The sequence below is a fragment of the Triticum dicoccoides genome, chromosome 4A, assembly GCF_002162155.2.
Source record: "Triticum dicoccoides isolate Atlit2015 ecotype Zavitan chromosome 4A, WEW_v2.0, whole genome shotgun sequence".
Lineage (NCBI taxonomy): Eukaryota > Viridiplantae > Streptophyta > Magnoliopsida > Poales > Poaceae > Triticum > Triticum dicoccoides.
In genome coordinates this window covers 253,236,797-253,260,551 of record NC_041386.1, presented here as the reverse complement: position 1 = coordinate 253,260,551, position 23,755 = coordinate 253,236,797, and positions in this window count along the sequence as shown.

The following is a 23,755-nucleotide window of genomic DNA, read 5'->3' as shown; positions in this document are numbered from 1 at the left end:
AGCGATGGACGATGCAGATGCAAAGGAGGATAACACTTTCTCAGATTTCACCTTAGCGAGCCAAGGAACAAAATCTGGACGACCGACCGAGAGACATTTAGCACTCCGCTTCTAATGTTCTCCTTGATGTGCTAGCGTAACCCATTCATAGATATGGTTTGATATCTAGAACATCAAGTAAAAAGGTCGGACTTCGGGATCTCAAAATCCATAGGGGCAACTAGGGAGTAAATCCTACGAAATCCCTATGGGGAGGTGGCCAACTTCCTCAATCAAGATATTATAATAACAGGTCTTCCGGCTGGGTGTGTTGGCCACGACATCCACTTTACCGGTTTTCGAGGGACCGATATTATAGTTCTTGGGAAATGTTCCAAACCATCATATCTGCCTGAGATTCAGATCTGGTTGGTGTCAGGATATTCCAGACTCATCGAGTCTAGGAAGAAAAATGAAAGTTTGCAACACAAATCGACGAGATGACGTTGCGGGATTCTCGGGAGATGAACTACAATGGCAAGCTCCAAAACATGAGCTGGTTCTGCTACAAACATGTGAACATGCTGTCCCAGACAAACATGACCACGTGGTAGTCTTATAATAAAACACTACCGAGTCCTGGTTGGGAGCCATCAGCGAGGATATCGAAGTTCTTACATAAGTCCGGATTAGCTCTTATGAAGATACTCCTTCTCCTTGAACAAATCAGTCAGTGGCTTGGTGTGCTAGGATACACATATGGAATGAAGGTTGCAAGTCTCCAGACCACAGAATACTTCGCACGTGTGCATGACTGACTTGCGATGATTCCAGAGGAAGCAACATTGACTTTCTCGAGTCCACGGCGGCAACTTGCATCAAATGCACATGAACTAGAGGAGGTCACTTCTTACATCCGAACATATGCTTCATGAGCTAGCATGAACAAATGCTTTCAAAAGTTTCCAACGCTAGCTTAATGTTCAGCAAAATTATGGAGAAGGCAAGGATGTTGTCAATGGGCACAACAACAATTCATCTGGGTTTCCTTTTAAAAGGAATTCCATAGTTAAGTGAACAAGTGATAGCATTGGTCAGACCAAAGATGTAATGGTGTATGCTCGAGGGATCAACCACGAATAAGACAACATTACGAGCATCGTTGGCACTGATTTGATTTGACGATAGCCCACACTCAAATCAAGGATTGATAAGACAATAGGTCCAGCAACTGATCACAGGGACCAATCGATGAAGATACCATCTTTCTTCAACACACACTACACAAGAATATCCCTTTGGAACGAACTAAGTTAGGCAAGCTTTTATCTTCCAATTCTCCAAGTTGTTGTCTAGCTTAACCAACTAGCTCAGGGATACCCAACACAGATTCTTGGAGAAAGGGTGGTTCTCCAGAAACCAACTTGATCACGAGCTCAACATAACAGTCAGGAAACAACCCGGTAACACTTCCAAGAAGATATTTGGAAAGTCACGAACCACCGGTATGTTACTAAGCTCGAGAACAATCTTGCTTTTGAGGGCAAGACGACATGATCAAATGAGTGAGGACTTGAAATAATTCCTAACTCATTGGCCGAGGAGTGCACCAGAAATAGGGACTAGGTAGCACAATCAATCTTAGGGTGACAATTCAATAATCAACACGCTAAGAATGAGGTTGTCGTCCATTTAACTACCAAGCAACAGAGTTGCTAGCAATATTGATTTCACACGCCATGATTCATTTGTCGGCATTCCAGTTACAATAACACAGGAACCAAGGAATGAACAATGGTGGCAAGAAGTATCACTATACCAAGAGTTCATAGGATGGTGTGCAATTCCTATAACAATCTCGATATAAAATATGTAATACTCCAAGGTAGAGCAGAACAAAAGCTGGAGTAGCAATTCGATCTGCGGAGCACAACTTCTTTGACCCAATCCTGGATAGGGAAGAGGTACTGGAGTTTGTTTCTCCTAGTCATTCCGCGATAGAATGGCTTGACGGACCACAAGAGTAATAGGCATCGATAAACGAACGCACGCATACTCTTGACTATCAATTGATAGACGAAGGTCAGTAGACAACTAAAGAGGGACAACTCAAAGGAACACACGATTTTCTGAGTTGTGGATGCATGGTTTGGCATGTCGAACGAATTCAACATATTTCTTCCGGGCAATCCATGCGGAAAGGTAGAATTGGCAGAGCCACAATATATAATGGAGAACTCATCAAGAGCACTCTTGTTGTCATCTTTTGGTTCAGAAGAACTCCTGCCAAGAATGGTTCATGGTAATTGGAAGAAGGATATACCACGAACCTCGAGGACTATCGCAAAGTTACTAATATCCTAAAGGAACTAGCAACACTATCAACATGAAGTAAGTAGAGTGAATCTCGGGTTCAAAACCCAGGAATAGAATGCCTACTAACTAAATGGCATCACAGGATGCTTTCGATAATAAAGGCCAGAATCTTCACACTGGGAACACAAAACGTTGCTAGATTACTAGGTGACTCCCTAAAACACCTAGGGTCATAAGAATTAGTCCAACATATATGTCGAGACAATAAAGTACCTCAACTCACTAATTTGTGTGATTAACCTGGCCTAAAAGACATTGAAACCAGAGGAAAAGGATTTTGCAAATGCGTCAGACTCTTTGGAAACCTGGGATGACTCGGACAGCATAACGGCTGTAAATGCTCAGAAAAGATTTGAGACATTCACAAAAATGGTGGCATAACCACTCAGAAGCACAATATCAAGGTTTGGAGATCAACAGTTAACATACAGAAGTAGTAGGAACTGAACTCAAGCTTAAATCCAACAATCTTATAAGTCTACTGATTAGTAACACGTGATCCTAATAGAAAGAAAAGATAGCCTAGTTCTTAATCCCCGTAGAAGAGAAGATGATGACTCAGATCAGAAGGCATAAGGTATAAGGAGTAAAAAGAGCCTTACGTTCCATCCCACAATCAATTCCCTTATATAACTAAAGAATTTCTAGACTCAACTTCGACCAGTTTGGCTTGGTAATCCTACAGGCAGTCAAGCTCTGATACCAACGCTGTCAGGACCCCGACTCAATGCCACATCGATCTAGCATGTAACACCTCATATCACTTTGCAGCCTCACGCACGGTATTCCCACGGGTGTCGCCTTACCTTTGCCCGGGACCGTTTGCGCCTTTTGGCACACGTATATGACAGTGTCGCTAGCATCCATATGATAAGGAGCCCGGGCTGACATGGCTAGTCGTAAACCCAAAGTGGCACAGACTTACAGGGACAGGCATCCATGACCCAGCATCGAACGTGTCGGTCATCAGCGAGTGAATCCAGGCTGTAGCACTGGGCTAGCAGGACTCCGATATTCATCGCGTGACATTTCCCCGAAGGGACAGACACAGGAACGAAGAAGGACACATGCCGGCCAGCCTAAGTGTTCCGGAGCAGTAGCAAGCTACCATGGCTCGGTGGAAACACTAGGAGACATTTCCCGGTAAGAGAGGCTACTAAAGATAAACAACTAGATGGTCAGATCCCACACATACCAAGCATTTCAATAGCATACACACAATATGCTCGATATGTGCAAATACAACATGGCATCACAACATGACTCTACGACTCAAGTAATTTATTCAATAGGCTCCGAGGAGCGAGATATTACAAACAGGGGTCTCATGACCCAACAATCAGAGCATACAAGTCAAAGCACAAGCGGAAGCTATCATGTCTGGGTACAGACATCTATAACTGAAAAAGGCTGAGAAGCCTGACTATCTACCAGATCCTGCCGGGGCACAAGATCGTAGCTGAGGTAACAAGCTAAACGTCGAAGTCCACGCGGTACTACTAGCGAGACCGAAATCTCTCTGCAAAACATAAAATAGGCAAACGTGAGTACAAATGTACCCAGCAAGACTTACATCAGAACTAACTACATATGCATCATTTTCAACAAAGGGATGGTGGGGTTTAACTGCAGCAAGCCAGCTTTGACTCGGTGGCTATCCTAAACTACGACTGCAAGCGACTCTTTTGAGGTGGCGCACACGAGTCCACATATTCACCATATCAATACACCACTATGGATCTGCTCCCGTCTCCCTACGAGAACGCCATCCATAGCACTCACACTTATCTTGCGTATTTTAGAGTATCCACTTTCACTTGTCTATGAACTGATATAAGCAACCCAGAAGTCCTTTTCCGTGGACACGGCTATTCGAATAGATGATGTTAACCCTGCAGGGGTGTACTTCTTCATACATGTTTCCACCACTTAGCGTCTGCACACGACATGTGCTCGGCAGACTTCAAGCGAAAGTCGACGTGGGTGTAGACCACGACCTACCTAAACACTCAAGTCTCTAGTCCAGGTTTATCACCTATTCGGGTTCCATCCATGAGGAGATCCGGCCGGAGTTTCGCTCACAGCCCCAAACGATGTGAACAGGGTTCCCGAGATACCAAACGGGCATCCGGTACACCGTGCCACGTACCTACCGCATCACAGCCCACCCCTACGGTCAGCGCTGTCCACGGCCTCCAGTAAGCTACAAACACCAGAAACTACTTGCAACTCCTGGACAGAGGACTAGGGTGAATAAGAAGTCGAGCGGGGTCATATTTCAGGGCCCAATGCATGGTAGTAGCTGAATCATGGATCACAAACACAGAACTCAGTTCCTAAGGACGGCTTCAATGAGACAACCCACCATGTACTCCTACATGGCCTCTCACCGACACCTTTTACCAAATCGTGTTCACACACTTAGCTCACACATAGTAGGACATGTTCACACACCTCTGATTCATCCTCGATGAATCAGACCTGACTCAACTCTAAGCAATAGCAGGCATGACAACAAACATGAATGAGTAGGCACAACAGGGCTCAAACAACTCCTACTCATGCTAGTGGGTTTCATCTATTTACTGTGGAATGACAGGTCATGCAAAGGATAAAGGGGTTCAGCTACCGCAGCAAGTATCAAATATGTCGTTGTTATCCTAATGCAGTAAAAGAGAGCAGGAGCGAGAGAGTAGGATTGTATCAGAATGAACAAGGGGGTTTTGCTTGCCTGGCACTTCTGAAGATAACATTGAGTCTTCATCAGTGTCAACGATCACATCATCGGTATCACGTCTATCGAGAGGGGACAAATACCGGCAACACAGAAGGGAACACAATCAATGCAATGCACAATATGATGCATGATCATGACATGGCAAAATGAATGTGTTTTGAGCTAATGCAACTAGCAACAGATTAAATGAAGTTGGTTTGAATACAAGATTCAAATTCAAACTCCATATGTGATTATACAAATGCCATTTAATTGATTTGTGCTAAACAGCAGCTATAAGTTGTTCTAACATGCATTAAAGTGGTACAGATGGATTCCTTGAATTTTTCTGATAATTTTTCATATATAATTTATCTCATTTGGAGTTACGGTTGAATTTCTATGAATTTTAGAAGTTTTAGGCATTTTCTGGAATTTCCTGAATAATATTAAATCCAGAAATGATTATGGCGTCAGCACCACGTCACGGTGACATCAGCAGGGTCAACTGGGCGCCCCAGGTCAAACCTGACGTGTGGGGGCCACACGTCAGTGACACAGGAGCTAATCCCGGTCAAACCCAGCGCTAACTGAGGTTTGACCAGGGGTGGGGCCCTGCTGTCAGTGTCACTAGGTGTTGACTAAGTGCGTCATTAGCCCGAATTAATCTGCCACATCACCCTCGCCGGAGTTACGACGGCGGCGACCAAAACGACGGCGGAGCGTTTCGGAAAAACGCTACGGGGCTCCATTTTGAGCGCGGTTTGTTGCTACGGCTTGCTGGCGTTCTTGCGCATCTACTGGTAGCAGCGACGGCAGTTGGGATGGCCTGAGTCGACGGCGACGAGCACTTCCGCGGCGGCCGGAGTTCGGGCACCCGCGGGTTTGGTGTTTCGGTGCGCGGGAGGGGGAGCTGGTTGGTGTGTTGGGCTCCTGGGGGCTTTATGAGCACGGTGGAGCACTCCGTCGTGGGCATGCGCGGCTATGGCCATGGCTGCGCCATGGCCGGCGGCGAGAAGCTCTCGGCCGCGACGGCATCGGTGTTAGAGGAAGAAATCGGGCCAGGGAAGAGGGGGAAACAGCACAGGAGCTCACAGCGGGTGCAGCGGTGGCCTCGGCGAGCTCGGGGAGGCACCGGAGCGAGCGAAGCATCGAGGGGGATCTCCGGCGGCCGAGGTCGGAAACGGCGGCACTGGCAAGGCTTCAGGGTGTCTGGCGTTGCATAGCTCAGCGAGGAGGTCGAGGACGACGCGGCGGAGCTTATGGAACTGGCGGAGGGGCGAGGGAGGGCTGGTGGCTGCGGCTATAGCGAACGGCGGCGACGGCTGCGCTCGGGGATCACAGGGGAGAGAGGGAAAGAGAGAGCCAGAGGAGGGGGAGCGGTCCAGAGGGAGGGGATGAGGACGCGGGAGAGTGAGGAAGAGAGGCAGGGAGGTGTGTGGCGTCTCCGGGCGTCGAGGAGGAAGCAGGAGGTGGCCGAGGCCTCTCGGGCGCGCGCCACGCCTCGCCTCTGTCCTTCTGGCGAGGGAGGAAGACGACAGGGGAGGGGGTGGAGATGGGCTGGGCCGGTTGGTGGCGCCAGGTAGGCTGCGGGTAAGTGGCCCAGGTAGGTTTCCTCTCTCTTTCTATTTATTTCTGTTCTGTTTTGTTTTTCTTATTTAGTTGCCACTGAATTCAAATTCAAACAATTTGAAAACAGTGCCAAAACTCCCCTGGATATTTTAAGTCACTTAATGGACTTTTTCACAAATACAAAAAATATCTCAGGTCATTTGAAAATATATTCATCATATATTATGAATATAATTCCAAATTCAAATAGAATATGATTTAAGTTCAATGCTCAAAATATTCCTCAAAAATGTTCATTATTTTTGGTTTGGTGCAAAACCCTTGCCAAAATATAACCAACATTATTTAAGGCCATTTTGAAAACATTGAATGCATTTTCCAGGGTTCTTTGCCCCTCTTTTATTTAAGTTTTTGAGGCTTCCAAAATTCCTCAGTTCAAGTTTCGAAAATATAGACATGATGCACACATGAAGCTAGCCTAGAGAACTACCAGCAGCTAGGGATGTGACAAGCCCTCCGTGGACTCGCGCAACCATTACCCTTCGTGGGTTGAAGTATCCATCAACGTGGATGTAATATAGCACCACCTATCGGAACCACGGATAAAAAAACTTTGTGTGAACATTGCGTTTGCTCCCTCAAACTCATCTCTTTACCTTCATATGCAATTGTTTTACATTCTGCTTTTATACTCTTAGAATCACATGTGTAGGTTGATTTCTTGACTTGTGCTATGTTGCTAAAATCTGCCAACAACTAAAATTGGGAAAAGGCTGGATTTTTATTTGGTCAAGTAGTCTAATCATCTCCCCTCTAGACATACTTTTGATCCTACAAGTGGTATCAGAGCTTTCGTCTCCATTTGCTTTGATTTCCAGAGCTTTTGGTGGTCATAGCCTTGGTTTCACAACCTAGGAGAGTATGGCGTCTAGCGAGGGAAATTACCACCGTAGAGGTCCTTACTTTGATGGTACAAATTGTGCTAGTTGGAAGCATAAGATGAAAATGCATATTCTTGGACATAACCCCGCCGTTTTGGCTATTGCGTGTATTGGCTTGCAAGGTGAATTCTTTGATGGGAGAGAATCAAACCGTGAAGCTACCACGGAAGAGTTGAAGATGCTACAATAGAATGCTCAAGCTTGTGATATTCTCTTCAACGGATTGTGCCCTGAAGAATTCAACAAAATCAGCCATCTTGAGAATGCAAAGGAAATTTGGGATACTTTGATTGATATGCACGAAGGTACCGACTCCGTCAAGGAATCAAATTGGATGTGCTTCAAAGTCAACTTGACAAGTTCAAAATGAAGGATGGTGAAGGTGTCGCTGAAATGTATTCTAGGATTGCTCTCATCACAAATGAGATTGCCGGCTTAGGAAGTGAAGAGATGACCGACAAATTCATCATTAAGAAGATCCTAAGAGCCTTGGATGGAAAATATGATACTGTGTGCACATTGATCCAAATGATGCCCAATTACAAAGATGTCAAGCCAACGGAAGTCATTGGAAGAATTGTTGCTCATGAGATGTCACTCAAGGATAAGGAAGAGCTTCACAACAAGTCAAGTGGTGCTTACAAAGCCTCATGTGATGCTCCCACATCATCAAGCGCGAAACAAACCTTCAATGAAGAATTGAGCCTAAAGGTAAAGAACTTCAACAAGTTCTACAAGAGTAGAAGCAAAGAAAGAAGTTCCAAGTCAAGGTCCTACAATGACAAAAGATCTTCTAGTCGTGAGGGTAATTGCTACAATTGTGGAAGACCTGGACACTACTCGAATGAGTGTACGGCTCCCTACAAAAGAAGAGAAGATTCTCCCAAAAGAAGTAGAAGAGAAGAATCACCACCAAGAGAAAGGAGGAGTAAAGATGATCGTTATGAACGAAAACCCTCTCGGAGAAGCAAGGATTCCAAAAGGAAAGAAAAGTCATCAAGGAGCTACACAAAAAGAAGACATCAAGCTCATGTTGGTGAATGGGTATCCAGCTCTGACTCCGACAATCACTCCAAAAGAAGTTATCACTCCGACTCCGAATATACTCAAGATGAAGGAGTTGCCGGTCTAGCACTTGTGTCAACCAACTCCTACAACATATTTGACTCACCAAATGAAGGAATTGGAAGGTGCTTCATTGCCAAAGGTCCAAAGGTAACACATCCCGAGTATGTTGATTTCAACAGTGATGAAGATGATTTGCTAGGTGATGATGATTTACTTGTTGACAACTCTAGTGATGAAAACTATGATGAAACGTCAATTAATCATGCTAATCAAGATAAAATGAATGATGATAAGGAGATTGAGCTTATAACTAAGGAAATAAACACTCTTAAGTTAGCTCATGAAACTACCTTGGAAAATCATCGAGAACTTTTAAATACTCATGATAAGCTACGCTTTGAAAAGCTCAACCTTGAGCAAGAGCATGAGTTTTTAAAGGCAATAAATGATGATCTTCGCAAGAAAAGTTCTTACATTGCCAAGCATTTACTCTTGTCTACTTACATGCCACAAGTTAAATCTAGCAACAAGAGGAAGAAAGATTCTTCATCTAGTAGTAACAACAATCATGCTATATCCAATATTGTTGCTTCTAGTAGTTCTCTTGATTCCACTAATGATTCTCTTATCCAAGTTACACTTGAGCAAGAAAATAGCTTATTGAAGGGAATTATAGAGAAAGGTGTTTACAGGAGCCTTGCCGGGAGTAAGCAATTTGAGGAAATTGTACACAAGCAAGGAAGACAACGGAAGAATCAAGGTGTTGGTTTTGAACGAAAGTTCAATGCCAATGGAGTTGTGTGGGAAGAAGATCAATACCCCAAGACGAAGTTTGTTCCTCAACAAGAGAAGTAGATCCTACTTCTTTCAAAGGGACACAAGCTCAAGATGATCTTCCACCACATGACCACAAGCAAAAAGGAAAGGACAAGCTTCAAGAGGAGATTGATGCATTTGAAAAAGCACCCAAGGCCTTGGTCAAGTGGGTTCCCAAGACCACATCAAGTTCTACTTCATCAAGTACAACTACAACTCCAAGGGTTCCCATCAAGATGGTGTGGATCCAGAAGAAGAAGAACTAGAGAGTTCTTGAGGGTGACTCCACCAACATACTTCACTCTTATCATTTTGGCGAGGACAAGTGCAAACAACTTCCATATCTTGCACTAGTTCAAGGAGTCAGAAACCCTCTTGTTGGTAAGACAAGGGACAAGGAAACCTAATGCTTTCATGGACATCATTGTGTGTATGAATCACTCTATGTCTATGTATATCCTTGTTTGTTCCTTGTGGGACTAACCCGTGTAGGTATTGAAAGTGCAACTCACTCCAAAGGATTGCTCCAAATGATCTACGTCAGCATTGAGCATCTACATCTTCAACACCTACATGAAGTCATCATCGACAAAACCCAAGGTTAGTTCATCCCTTTTAGGGGGGATATCACATCTAGGGGGAGCTTTACTCTAACCAATTGAGCTAAAGCAACTCTAATGGTTTGAACACAACAATGCTTTATGTAAAAGTGGTAACCCCACTTGTGCTTAAACGATGAGTATGACCTATGATCAAATGTTCTCATTTGACTCCTAAGTCAATATACTCATATATAGATGACCTAGTCATCGCCAAATTGATTGATAGATGCTAGAGTGTTTGTGCATGCTTTGTCACATATTTCATTTGCCATCTTATTGTGTGAGCATGTTGGTTGCATACTTTACCCATTCGAGGACATCCATTTGTTTTTGTTTGATTGTTTGGCCTTTTTCTCTTTTCCCAAATGGATGGACAAGAATTCCTAAGAACTCCCTCTAGCTATATATGATTTTCTCGTCTCAAACTCTATTCATGTTACATCACAAAGTTTGAACAAGTTAGATTCGAACCACTCTATGTGAGGAGCACTCGGAGTTCCCGATTCGTCATAGACTTAAACTTCCAAAACCTCTTGGTGTATCTCATTCTAACCGATTCATCCTTTTTGGTCCTAGCTCGTCACTAAGTTGATCTAGGGTTTTCAATCTCGGTGCAACAGATTAGAACCTTTCGGTCACACCGAGTTATAGTAACTGCATGCAATTTTGCATCTCGGTGCCACCGAGTCGTTCCACTCGGTCACACCGACAGGGTCAGGTTATATATACCAACGGGCCAAAATTTGGAAAATTTTCCGAACCTCCTCGCCCGCACATAACCTACTCTGCCTATTTGGGTCTCTGGATCGTCCTCTCGTCGCCAGCGACCTCCCGCCGCTGGTCTCCGCCGCCGTCAACGGAAGTCTTCACCACCGTTGCCGTCGTAGCAAGTTCGCCGCTGAACTAGGGTACGAACTTGATCTTTGTGCTAATCCATAACTCTGATTCTTAGCACATTGCTTTGCCATGATCTTTGCCACGATTGAAATCATCCTTTCCAGTGAAAACATCCCGTAGATTAGTTTTGATTTGAAAATTTAGGGTTAGGTCTCCGCCGAATTCATCTCGGACCGACCGAGTTGTAGAAATCGATCTCACCGATTTTGGCTTAGGCCAGAGCACACGCGTTTTCGGTCTGACCAAAAGTTGCAAATCGGTGTGACCGAGTTCAATTCTCTGTGAAACCCTAGCAGTCTCGGTGCCACCGAACTGTGACTCGGTCTAACCGAGTTCACTAGTTTAGGTTCCAAAAACTGCTTCGGTATCACCGAGTTTACAAATCGGCAGATCTGAAATGCTTTCTGTGAAGAACTAAAGCTAAGTTTTTAAGTCATCCTTTTTACAAAACTCATGTACTTTGTGATGCTCATCTACTCTACCTCATCTATAATCTATTCATAGGGTCTGCTGACAATTTGCCTGCATGATGTCTGACCAAAGTGATAGCTAGAACAAATCTGAGGAGCAGGTTCAACTGAGTGAGGGCACTAGTCCCTCTAGTTCATCTGATGATGGCAGCAGGAGCACACCAAGTAACTTGCCAAAGGCAGCCACCAGAACAAGAAAGAAGAAGACCTCAGATTCAGAGGATGAGGATTATGTGGATGTTGAGGAAGAAGTTAGTTCCAAGAAAAAGGTGCTGAAAAAGGAGTATGGCTCAGCTGCTACAGTCAAGCCAGGGATGCATAAGAAGGCACCAGCAAAGAGAGTCCCCATGTTTAAGGCTAGAGCATCCACTGTTGAAACCTCCAAGCCATCTGAAGAGGAAGTTGGAGAAGGCAAGAAAAGGAAGGAAAGGGTCAAGAAGACCACTGCTAGAGTGCTTGGCAGATCATCAATTATGAGAGATGATGATGAAGAGGAAGAGGATGCTGCACCAGCACACAAATCTCAAAAACTCATGGGAGATGCAATCAGATAAGGGGTTGCTCCATCTAAGCCCAAAGCTGCTCCCAAGGCAGCCGCTCCAGCTCAGAAGCCCAAGAGAAGCACTAGAATCATTTCTGCTGAGGAAAAGAAGAAGGCCCCAGTGCCTGAAGCTGCTGAAGAAGATGAAACTCAAGTGCTAAGGAAGCTGAAACCCAAGATCCCTGACCACAATGATGCACACCCAGTTGCAGATAACATGAAAATCAGGAAGGATGCAGGATTGACACTATGGAGAGAGTCTGATCCATATGCTATCAGGAGAAGAACTGTTGTGGACTACAGGTTTCACACTAAGGAACAACAGGACTTCTATGAGACAGTGTTGCTTGACAAAAAGCCCATTGTGTGTGATATGAGATGGGTAGACTGGGAGTTCATCCAGAAGAATGAAGATCACTATCCTGGAGTGTATGACATTTTTAAGGCATCTGGAGTTGATGAATTCGTTGCACAAAAGCTCACCAAGTGGAATGATGATCTGATCATGCAGTTCTACTCCACTGCCCATTTCTATCCAGATGGGAAGATTGTTTGGATGTCTGAGGGTACCAGGTACCAGTCGTCTGTTGATGAATGGGCTCAGTTGATCAATGCCCCAAAAGAAAGTGAGGATTACTTGGATGTATATGCTGAGAAGAAGAAAGACCGCAACACAATGGCCAACATGTATAAAGAGATCCCAGATGCTACTTTGGATACACACAAGTTTGGATCTGTCCACTACTTGTTGTCTGGTCTGCCTGCCATAAACTGGATTCTGAGGCACACACTGCTACCCAAGTCAGGTGATCACAAGATGATTAGAGGACATGCTATAAACTTGTTGCACATATTTGATGTCCCACAGAAGTTCAAGGTCATGAGTTTGATTGTTGAGACAATCAAGAGGACTGCTGCTGACCAAAAGAGAAGTTCCGGGTATGCCCCGCAAACTCAGGAGCTCATTAACTCAAAGATGGGCACATGCACATATCTTTTGGATAAGGAGCACCTGCCCATATACCTTAATTTTGAAGACAACACCATGGTGATGGATGAAAATGAACCATCTTCAGCTCAAGCACATGAGAAGAGAGAGAAGGCAAGGGCAGAGAAAGCTGCAAGGATGCCAACTTTTGAAGAGGCATCTCATGCCTTCTTGAAGACCAAGCAAGATCAGCTTGGATATCTGAATCAAGCTGCACTGAAGATTGAGAAGGGCTTGGCCACCCTAACTCAGAACCAGGAGAGCTTGGAGAGGATTGTTGAGCAGAAGTTCTATGATCTGGATGTCAAGGTAACTGAGATCCAAACTGCAGTTGAGAAACTTCAGGAGGAAGCAGAGGAGAAGAAGGGAAAGTCTACCACAGATGCTTTTGCCAGAGTGCCCAGAGGACAGAGATCTGCTGCAGTGCTAGTGACAGACACTAGAGCTACAACATCAACACCAGCAGCTACAGCTCCAGTTCCACCTCCAGCAGCCACTCCATCAGCTCCAACTACTTCATCGGAAGCCTTCGTCCTTGGAGTTCTCTCTACACCACCTCCCGAAGATCAAGCCTGAGAGTCGTTAAGCACTATGCCTTTTTGAAATTTTTGGTAACTTGTTCCCAAAGGGGGAGAAAAATGTATAGATCATAGGCTTCGACAGAGAGTGTCGTTCTTTTTTATCTCTCTTTCTATTTTGGTTGAACTTCTTTATTGAGTGCTTGTGTGAGATACTTTATGTCCTTATAAGATACTTGTTGATCATGTGGTTGATCATATGCTACATTAATGTTTGGTTGAATGATGCTATCCTTTACATTCCTTATATGATCATTCACTTGCTTGGTGATGAGTGCATGCTTTTAGTCTCTATCATTTTGAGTGCTCCACCAAGATGTATGTGACATGGAAGAGTAACCCATGGTCCTAATCGATTGTGCATTTGCATTCTAAAGAAAATTTTAAATAATGCACACATTTAGGGGGAGCTCTTGCTTATCACATACTTCTCAAAGCGACGATGTCTTTTAAATCTTATTTATCATTTGTCGAAGCTTTGATCTATATGTTGTCATCAATTACCAAAAAGGGGGAGATTGAAAGTGCAACTATCCCTGGGTGGTTTTGGTAATTCCTAACAACATATAGCTCATTGAGCTAATGCTATTCCAAGATGAATATTTCAACAAAGCTCAATGGTTGGCATGTCATGGTTTGAAAGTGGACCCTTCAAAATGCTAAGGATAAAAGATTGGCTCAAGCTCAAAGCACAAGACTCTACATTTTCTCTTTTAGTGGTCCAAGATCACATTGAGTCTATAGGAAAAGTCAACACTATTAAGAAGGGATGAGGTGTTGCTTAATGAGGTGCTTGCTCAAAATGGTTAGTGATACGCTCCAAAACCCTCCACTACTTTCTCATATCCACATATGTCCCACACCAAATATCCAACTCGGGCCCACCGATTATTTCTATCCAGCGCCACCGAGTTCAGTTGAAATAGCCACTGCCAGAAACCCTAGTCTTTTCGGTCTCACTGATAGGGATCTCAGTCTCACCGAGATGGGATTGTAATCTCTCTGTTTCCCTTCATAACGTTTCGGTCAAACCGAGATGAGAAATGAGTCCCACCGAGATTGCAATGTAAACTCTTAGTTTCCCTTTCGTAACACTTCGGTCCAACCGAGATGAGAAAATCGTTCCCACCGAGTTTGCATGACCAACTCTCTGTTAGTCCATTACCAAAATCGGTCTCACCTAGTTTGTGTAATCGGTTTCACCGAGATTACGTTATGCCCTAACCCTAACGAAATCGGTCCCACCGAGAATCCTAACGTTCACATTTTGAACTAAATCGGTCTGACCGAGTTTCATGATTCGGTCCCACCGAGTTTGGTGATTTGTGTGTAACGGTTAGATTTTGTGTGGAGGCTATTTATACCCCTCCACCCACTCTTCATTCGTGGAGAGAGACATCAGAACATGCCTACACTTCCAATACATATTTTCTGAGGGAGAACCACCTACACATGTGTTGAGGTCAAGATATTCCATTCCAACCACATAAATCATGATCTCTAGCCTTCCCCAAGTTGATTTCCACTCAAATCTTCTTTCTACCAAATCAAGTCCTATGAGATAGAGTTGAGTGTTGGGGAGACTATCATTTTGAAGCACAAGAGCAAGGAGTTCATCGTCAACACACCATTTGTTACTTCTTGGAGAGCGGTGTCTCCTAGATTGGCTAGGTGTCACTTGGGAGCCTCCGACAAGATTGTGGAGTTGAACCAAGGTGTTTGTAAGGGCAAGGAGATCACCTACTTCTTTAAGATCTACCCTAGTGAGGCAAGTCCTTCGTGGGCGACGGCCATGGTGGGATAGACAAGGTTGCTTCTTCGTGGACCCTTCATGGGTGGAGCCCTCCATGGACTCGCGCAACCGTTACCCTTCATCGGTTGAAATCTCCATCAACGTGGATGTACGATAGCACCACCTATCGGAACCACGGATAAAAAATCTCCATGTCAACATTGCGTTTGCTCCCTCAAACTCATCTCTTTACCTTCATATGTAATTTTTTTACATTCCGCTGCTATACTCTTAGAATTGCATGTGTAGGTTGATTGCTTGACTTGTGCTATGTTGCTAAAATCTGCCAAGAACTAAAATTGGGAAAAGGCTAGATTTTTATTTGATCAAGTAGTCTAATCACCCCCATCTAGACATACGTTCAATCCTACACCTTGCTGTTGTCTTGTTTCTTGGTTCCTATCTAGGCCTCGTAGGCCCTTTGTCTTCACAAAGGTCTGCATGCCACCATGGAGGCGCCTCCCGAGCCTTGGTTCCGATGTGGTTGATGGTGTCGGAACTCTTAGGCTCAAGGGTGGCGGCTCTGCTACTGTTGGGAAAGTTGCCCCGGCAAGGCTCTTGCCGGGGCCGTGAAGGCCACCCCGGCAAGGGAGTTTCATCTCGCCCCTCTGCTTTTCATGCCTCTAGCCTCGAGCACGGCTGTGGTAGTCTTGGGTCTTTGCTTCCTCTTCTGTCCCGCCAAGCACGGTCGCAGGTGTGTGGCTGCGACATCCCGCGCACAAGTAAAGGGGTATGGAAAGGACCCCTACTTTTGTACACCGACAGGCCCATTGACGGGCTCAAACTGAAGATGGGTCGCAATGGTGTCAAATCTTTAACGTTCCATTAAAGGGCCGAATTGGCACATCTCGTATGGGCCGTGGCATTAAATGGACCTGACACAAGTAGGCCTTGTATCGGCCGACCTGCTAATTTTTACTGGGTCGGCCTTTATCACCGAAATGGGCCACTGTTGGGCCTTGCCATGTGCCAACGTATCATAGGTGCCTCACATACTATGAGTGGATGACATCTGTCCCAATGCTGAGCCGACACGTGGATCCTCCAGCGAATGAGAATTTTACATGTGGAAAATCCCTGTTGGTCGGGGCTGTTGATGGGTTATCGGATCCAAACTGGAACCTGATAGCTTAACAGCGACCTGTTACGGTGGATGCCACGTGTCGGTTATCCTTGACGAAAACACTTCTATGACGTGCCATTTATCATCATGGAAGTGGACACTTCCGTGATGATAATTTTGCTATTGTCATGGAACACTTCTACGACAGTACAGGTATGACTATCTTGATTCTGTCATAAAATCGTCATGGGTGTACATGCATGATAGAAAATGTGACCTACTGTGACAAACATGTATCATCACAGAAGTTTCTTTTTTTGTAGTGACCATTGACCGAAAAAATCAACTACACGTGTACATTTTTTTGGAGACGGGATCTGCCAATTTTCACTTTCTCGCACACGAGTATTTTTCGCGCTTCATCTATGCTGTGTGTTCCCTCGCCCAAGTTTCATGTTTCGTAGCAAAATTTTCATTAGGCGCATGATTTCAGAATTTATTCCTCCCACCACATCCCCACCCATCAAATTTCCTCCATATCTCCCCTCCCCCCTACCGACAGCTCAAACCGCCACAGCGGCAACCATAGCTTCAACCACATCTTCGTTCTGCCCGAGCATCATTGATCCAGCCAGGTAACCCACCGATCTCTATCACGGCCCCGGCCTGATTGCCTAAATGGCGCCTACGAAACATCCTCATGCCTCCAAATCCCCACCGCCCTACCTCCAGAGCATCTCCGCGCAAGCCTAACCACATATCACGTGGAAGTCGAGGAGCTGATTGTGGTCGATGGCACGATGGTTGTTGTGATTGTTGACCCAGAGGAACACCTCCCCTTCACCGCCACCGACTTGGTGTAGGCTCTGGCCCAGATGAAGTGCCCCAGCGACTACCCCCTAGGACTTACCAGGTATGATCTGACGAGCTCAATCTTACCAATACCACTTGCAATGGCTATGTTCTATACGATTGATGTATTAAGCATGTTCGTGCCTTGTTTATTTCAGTACTGCACACTTTGTGATGTTCAAGTATTAACTATTCAGCTCAATTTCACCAATACCAGCAACAAACTTACAATACATGACTTAGTTTATCACTAGAGATGCTACCCATTTGCTATTTTTGGTGTATGCTACCCTCTTGTACTTAATATGCATGTCCATGTACTTTCGCAGGTTCATAACGGGCGATGCTGTTGTTTGCCATTGAGGTTAGTTGCATCACATGTCTTATAGTTTTTCACATCATTTGTGCAATTGCAGTTTAACTTCTAACATTTACTAGTTGCCCATAGGTACACATGTCAGCGAAGCTGATCCATGCTTCGACCCGGAGGAACAGCTTGCCTCCGTCGCTGACTTTGGGCGGGCTCTGGCCAAGATGAAGTGCCCCACCAACTACCTCCCAGGACTTACCAAGTATGAACTCACCAGTTCAATCTTACCAATACATGTTACAATTACCATATGTTTTGTATGATTGATGTATTAAGAATGTTGTAGTAAACATGCCTAACACATTTTAGCTATTTTCCCTACCTTTGTAAAGACAACTGGGCCATTCTCTGCTCTGGCAATACCTGCCTTGCGATGTTTAACTCTGCCAACTGCATTTTTATTAGTAACGGTTTCAATGGCTATTAAGCCTGTTGAAATTAACAGTTGTATCCATTTTTTAAAAATTGTATTTCAATGGCTACAAACTTACAAAACATGACTTGGGATGTTGTTAAGCCTATTGCAATTAACAGTTGTATCCATTTTTTAATATGTCCCTTTGTTACCGTGCTACTCCCCACACTGAAGATATACTACAGATGCTGCCCATTTGCTATTTTTAGTGGATGCTAACCCTGTTGTACTTAACATGCCTTTCCATGTACTTACGCGGGGCCATAACATTCAATGCTATTGTTTGCCATCGAGGTTAGCTGCATCCCATGTCTTACGGTATTTTGCTTCATTTGTTCAATTGCAGTTTGGCTTCTAACATTTGCTTGCTTCTTGTAGGTACACATGTCAACGACACGGATCCACTCTTTGACCCAGAGGAACACCTCGCCTCTGCTCCAGCCAACTTGGCGCGGGCCCTTGTCCATATGAAGTGCCCCAGCAACTACCCCTCATGACTTACCAAGTATGAACTCAGCAGTTGAATCTTACCAATACCAGTTGCAATGGCCATGTTTTGTATGGTTCATGTATTAAGCATGTTGTAGTAAACACGCCTAGCCCATCTTATCTATTTTCCCTACCTTTTTATAGATAACAGGGCCATTCTCTGCTTCTAGTAGCACCTGCCTTGCGCTGTTTAACTCTGACAATTTCATTTCTGTCAGTACCAGTTTCAATGGCTATACTAGGTTGTATGTTGCAGTAAACAATTCTGTCCATTTTTTAATCTGTCCCTGTGCTACCATGCTACTCTTTCACAATGAAGATATCACTACAGATGTTGCCGTTTTATTACCATTTGCTATTTTTGGTGGATGTTAACCCTGTTGTAGTTAACATTGGCTTTCCATGTACTTACATAGGGTTACAATGGGCGATGTTGTTTTTTGCCGTTGAGGTTAGCTGCATCCCATGTCCTATACATCATATGTTCCTAAATACAGAGCAAAATGAGTGAATCTAGATTCTAATCTAAACTATGTCTATAATTCTATATACATCTGTATGTAGTTCATATTGAAATCTCTAAGAATACGTGTACTTAGGAACATAGGTAGTTTTATTTTACATCATTTGTGCAATCTCAGTTTAGCATCTAACATTTACTGGTTCCTTGTAGGTACATATATGAGCGGTACTGATCCACACTTGATCCCTTTTGCGTATGGGGCAATGAGATATTCATGAACAAGCGTCAAGTGAGGAAACTAAGAAACATTGTTAGGCGAAAGAAATGGGTGATGGGAATTAAGTTCTTTATTTACACTTTGTCCAAGACAACAGTGAACTTTAGGACAGTAAGTAATGTGTTGCTTTTCCCCCTACCCACAACAAGTTAATCTAGTAGACCTGAGTATCTGAAATTTTTCTCTTTTTTCAGTGGTTTCCGAAGCTATTTACTCATGAATACCTTGCAAACTACATGACCGCGTGGGGGAAACTAAGGTTAAAGTATATAATTCATGCTACCATGATAATGCTCTAGAGGTCTTCCTGAAGGCGATGAAGGATGGGCATGCGGTCGTCAAAAGGGGTTGGACATAAGTTGTTCGTGCCTATGGCATGCAGGAGGGCACATTATGGGCATTCCGCTTCTTCAACACCATCGGTAGGCAAAATGATTTACACTTGTCTCTTCACCTTTACCGCCTTTAAATATTGTGGTTCATCATAGTTAATTGATGTCTAATCCTGTAATTACTGAACATATTGTACTGAGAATTTTATTTATGGATTGGTTGTTGAACCATTGTGCTGTGAATTTGAATTCCATGTTTCATATTTCAAAATTTATAATTCAAATAATAAACTAAAGGGAAAAAATAAAATTATACAGGAGTGAATAGAATAATGTGCACACGGTTAGGAAGAAAATGCTACCTCTTGAGCATGCGTTGGTTTTCCCTCGAAGAGGAAAGGGTGATGCAGCAAAGTAGTGTAAGGGTTTCCCTTAGTTTTTGAGAACCAAGGTATCAATCTAGTAGGAGACTACACGCAAGTCACCTAGTACCTACACAAACAATCAAGTACCTTGCAACCAATGCGATAAAGGGGTTGTCAATCCCTTCACGGCCACTTGCAAAAGTGAGATCTGATAAAGATAATAAGATAAATATTTTTTGTATTTTTGTTGTATAGATTGAAAAGTAAAGGTTGCAAAATAAATAGTAAACTAGAATTGTAGATCGGAAACTTATATGATCTAAAGTAAACCTGGGGGCCATAGGTTTCACTAGTGGATTCTCTCAAGATAGCATATATTATAGTGGGTGAACAAATTACTGTTGTGCAATTGATAGAAAAGCGCATAGTTATGAGAATATCCAGGCATGATCATGAAGATAGGTATCACGTCCGTGTCAAGTAGAGCAAAATGATTCTGCATCTACTACTATTACTACACACATCGGCCGCTATCCAGCATGCATCTAGAGTATTAAGTTCATAAGAACGGAGTAACGCATTAGGCAAGATGACATGATGTAGAGGGATAAACTCAAGCAATATGATACAATACGTGTCAGTTCCCTTTCTGTCACATGGATCGAGCACCACAAGATTGAACCCAAAGCTAAGCACCTCTCCCATCGCACGAAAGATCAATCTAGTAGGCCAAACCAAACAGATAATTCGAAGAGACTTGCAAATATATCAAATCATGCATGTAAGAATTCAGAGAAGAATCAAATATTGTTCATAGATAATCTTGATCATAAACCCACAATTCATCAGATCTCGACAAACACACCGCAAAAAGGATTACATCAAATAGATCTCCAAGAACATCAAGGAGAACTTTGTATTGAGAACCAAAGAGAGAGAAGAAGCCATCTAGCTAATAACTATGGACCCGAAGGTCTGTGGTAAACTACTCACACATCATCGGAGAGCCTATGGTGTTGATGTAGAATCCCTCCGTGATCGAATCCCCCTCCGGCAGATCACCAGAAAAGGTCCCCAGATGGGATCTCACGGGTATAGAAGGTTGTGGCGGTGGAAAAGTGGTTTTGTGGCTCTCCTGGATGTTTTTAGGGTATAAGAGTATATATAGGCGAAAGAAGTAGGTCGGTGGAGCTCCGTGGGGCCCACGATGGTGGGGGCACGCCTACCCCCCGGGCGCGCCTCCCTACCTCGTGGTCGCCTCGTTGGTTCCTTGACCTCCACTCCAAGTCTCCTAGATTGTGTTTGTTCCAAAAAAGATCCTCGCGAAGGTTTTGTTCCTTTCGATTCTGTTTCATATTCCTTTTCTGCGAAACACTGAAATAGGCAAAAAACAACAATTTGCACTAGACCTTATGTTAATAGGTTAGTCCCAAACATAATATAAAAGTGAATATTAAAGCCTATTAAACATCCAAAACAGATAATATAATAGAATGGAACAATAAAAAATTATAGATATGTTGGAGACGTATCAAGCATCCCCAAGCTTAATTCCTGCTCGTCCTCGAGTAGGTAAATGATAAAAACAGAATTTTTGATGTGGAATGCTATCTAGCATAATTTTCAATGTAATTCTCTTTATTGTGGCATGAATATTCAGATCTGAAAGATTCAATACAAAATTTTAGTATTCACATAAAAAATAATACTTCGAGCATACTAACCAAGCAAATATGTCTTCTCAAAATAACATGGCCAAAGGAAGCTATCCCTACAAAATCATATAGTTTAGCTATGCTCTATCTTCATCAAACAAAATATTTAAATCTTGCACAACCCCGATGACATGCCAAGCAATTGTTTCATACTTTTGATGTTCTCAAACGTTTTCGATCTTCACACAATACATGAGCGTGAGCCATGGATATAGCACTATAGCTGGAATAGAATGGTTGTTGTGGAGAAGACAAAAAGGAGAAGATAGTCTCACATCAACTAGACGTATCAACGGGCTATGGAGATGCCCATCAATAGATATCAATGTGAGTGAGTAGGGATTGCCATGCAACGGATGCACTAGAGCTATAAGTGTATGAAAGCTCAAAAAGAAACTAAGTGGGTGTGCATCCAACTCGCTTGCTCATGAAGACCTAGGGCATTTTGAGGAAGCTCATCATTGGAATATACAAGCCAAGTTCTATAATGAAAAATTCCCACTAGAATATGAAAGTGACAAAATAGGAGACTCTATATCCTGAAGATCATGGTCCTAATTTGAAGCACAAGTGTGGAAAAAGGATAGTAACATTGCCCCTTCTCTCTTTTTCTCTCATTTTTTGGGGCCTTTTCTCTTATTTTTTATGGCCTCTTTTGTTTCCTTTTTTTTATTTTTCATCCGGAGTCTCATTTTGACTTGTGGGGGAATCATAGTCTCCATCATCCTTTCCTCACTTGGGACAATGCTCTAATAATGATGATCATCACACTTTTATTTACTTACAACTCAAGAATTACAACTCGATACTTTAGAACAAAATATGACTCTATGTGAATGCATTCGGCGGTGTACCGGGATGTGCAATGAATCAAGAGTGACATGTATGAAATTATGAACAGTGGCTTTGCCACAAATACGATGTCAACTACATGACCATGCAAAGTAATATGACAATGATGAAGCATGTCATAATAAATGGAATGGTGAAAGTTGCATGATAATATATCTCGGAATGGCTATCGAAATGCCATACTAGGTAGGTATGGTGGCTGTTTTGAGGAAGGTAATTGGTGGGTTCATGGTACCGACGAAAGTTGCGCGGTACTAGAGAGGCTAGCAATGGTGGAAGGGTGAGAGTGCGTATAACCCATGGACTCAACATTAGTCATAAAGAACTCACATACTTATTGCAAAAATCTATTAGTTATCGAAACAAAGTTCCTCGTGCATGCTCCTAGGGGAATAGATTGGTAGTAAAAGACTATCGCTCGTCCCCGACCGCCACTCATAAGGAAGACAATCAAAAAATAAATCATGCTCCGACTTCATCACATAACGGTTCACCATACGTGCATGCTACGGGAATCACAAACTTTAACACAAGTATCTCTCGAATTTACAACTACTCAACTAGCATGACTCTAATATCACCATCTTCATATCTCAAAACAATCATCAAGTATCAAACTTCTCATAGTATTCTATGCACTTTATATGAAAGTTTTTATTATACCCATCTTGGATGCCTATCATATTAGGACTAATATCATAACCAAAGCAAATTACCATAATGTTCTAAAAGACTCTCAAAATAATATAAGTGAAGCATGAGAGATCAATAATTTTTATAAAATAAAACCACCACCGTGCTCTAAAAAGATATAAGTGAAGCACTAGAGCAAAATTATCAAACTCATAAGATATAAGTGAGGCACATAGAGTATTCTAATAAATTCTGATTCATGTGTGTCTCTCAAAAAAGGTGTGTACATCAAGGATGATTGTGGTAAACTAAAAAGAAAAGACTCAAATCATACAAGACGCTCCAAGCAAAACACATATCATGTGGTGAATAAAAATATAGCCTCAAGTAAGGTTACCGATAGATGAAGACAAAAGAGGGGATGCCTTCTAGGGCATCCCCAAGCTTAGGCTTTTGGTTGTCCTTGAATTTTACATTGGGGTGCCTTGGGAATCCCCAATATTAGGCTCTTGCCACTCCTTATTCCAAAATCCATCAAATCTTTTCCCAAAAACTTGAAAACTTCACAACACAAAACTCAACAGAAAATCTAA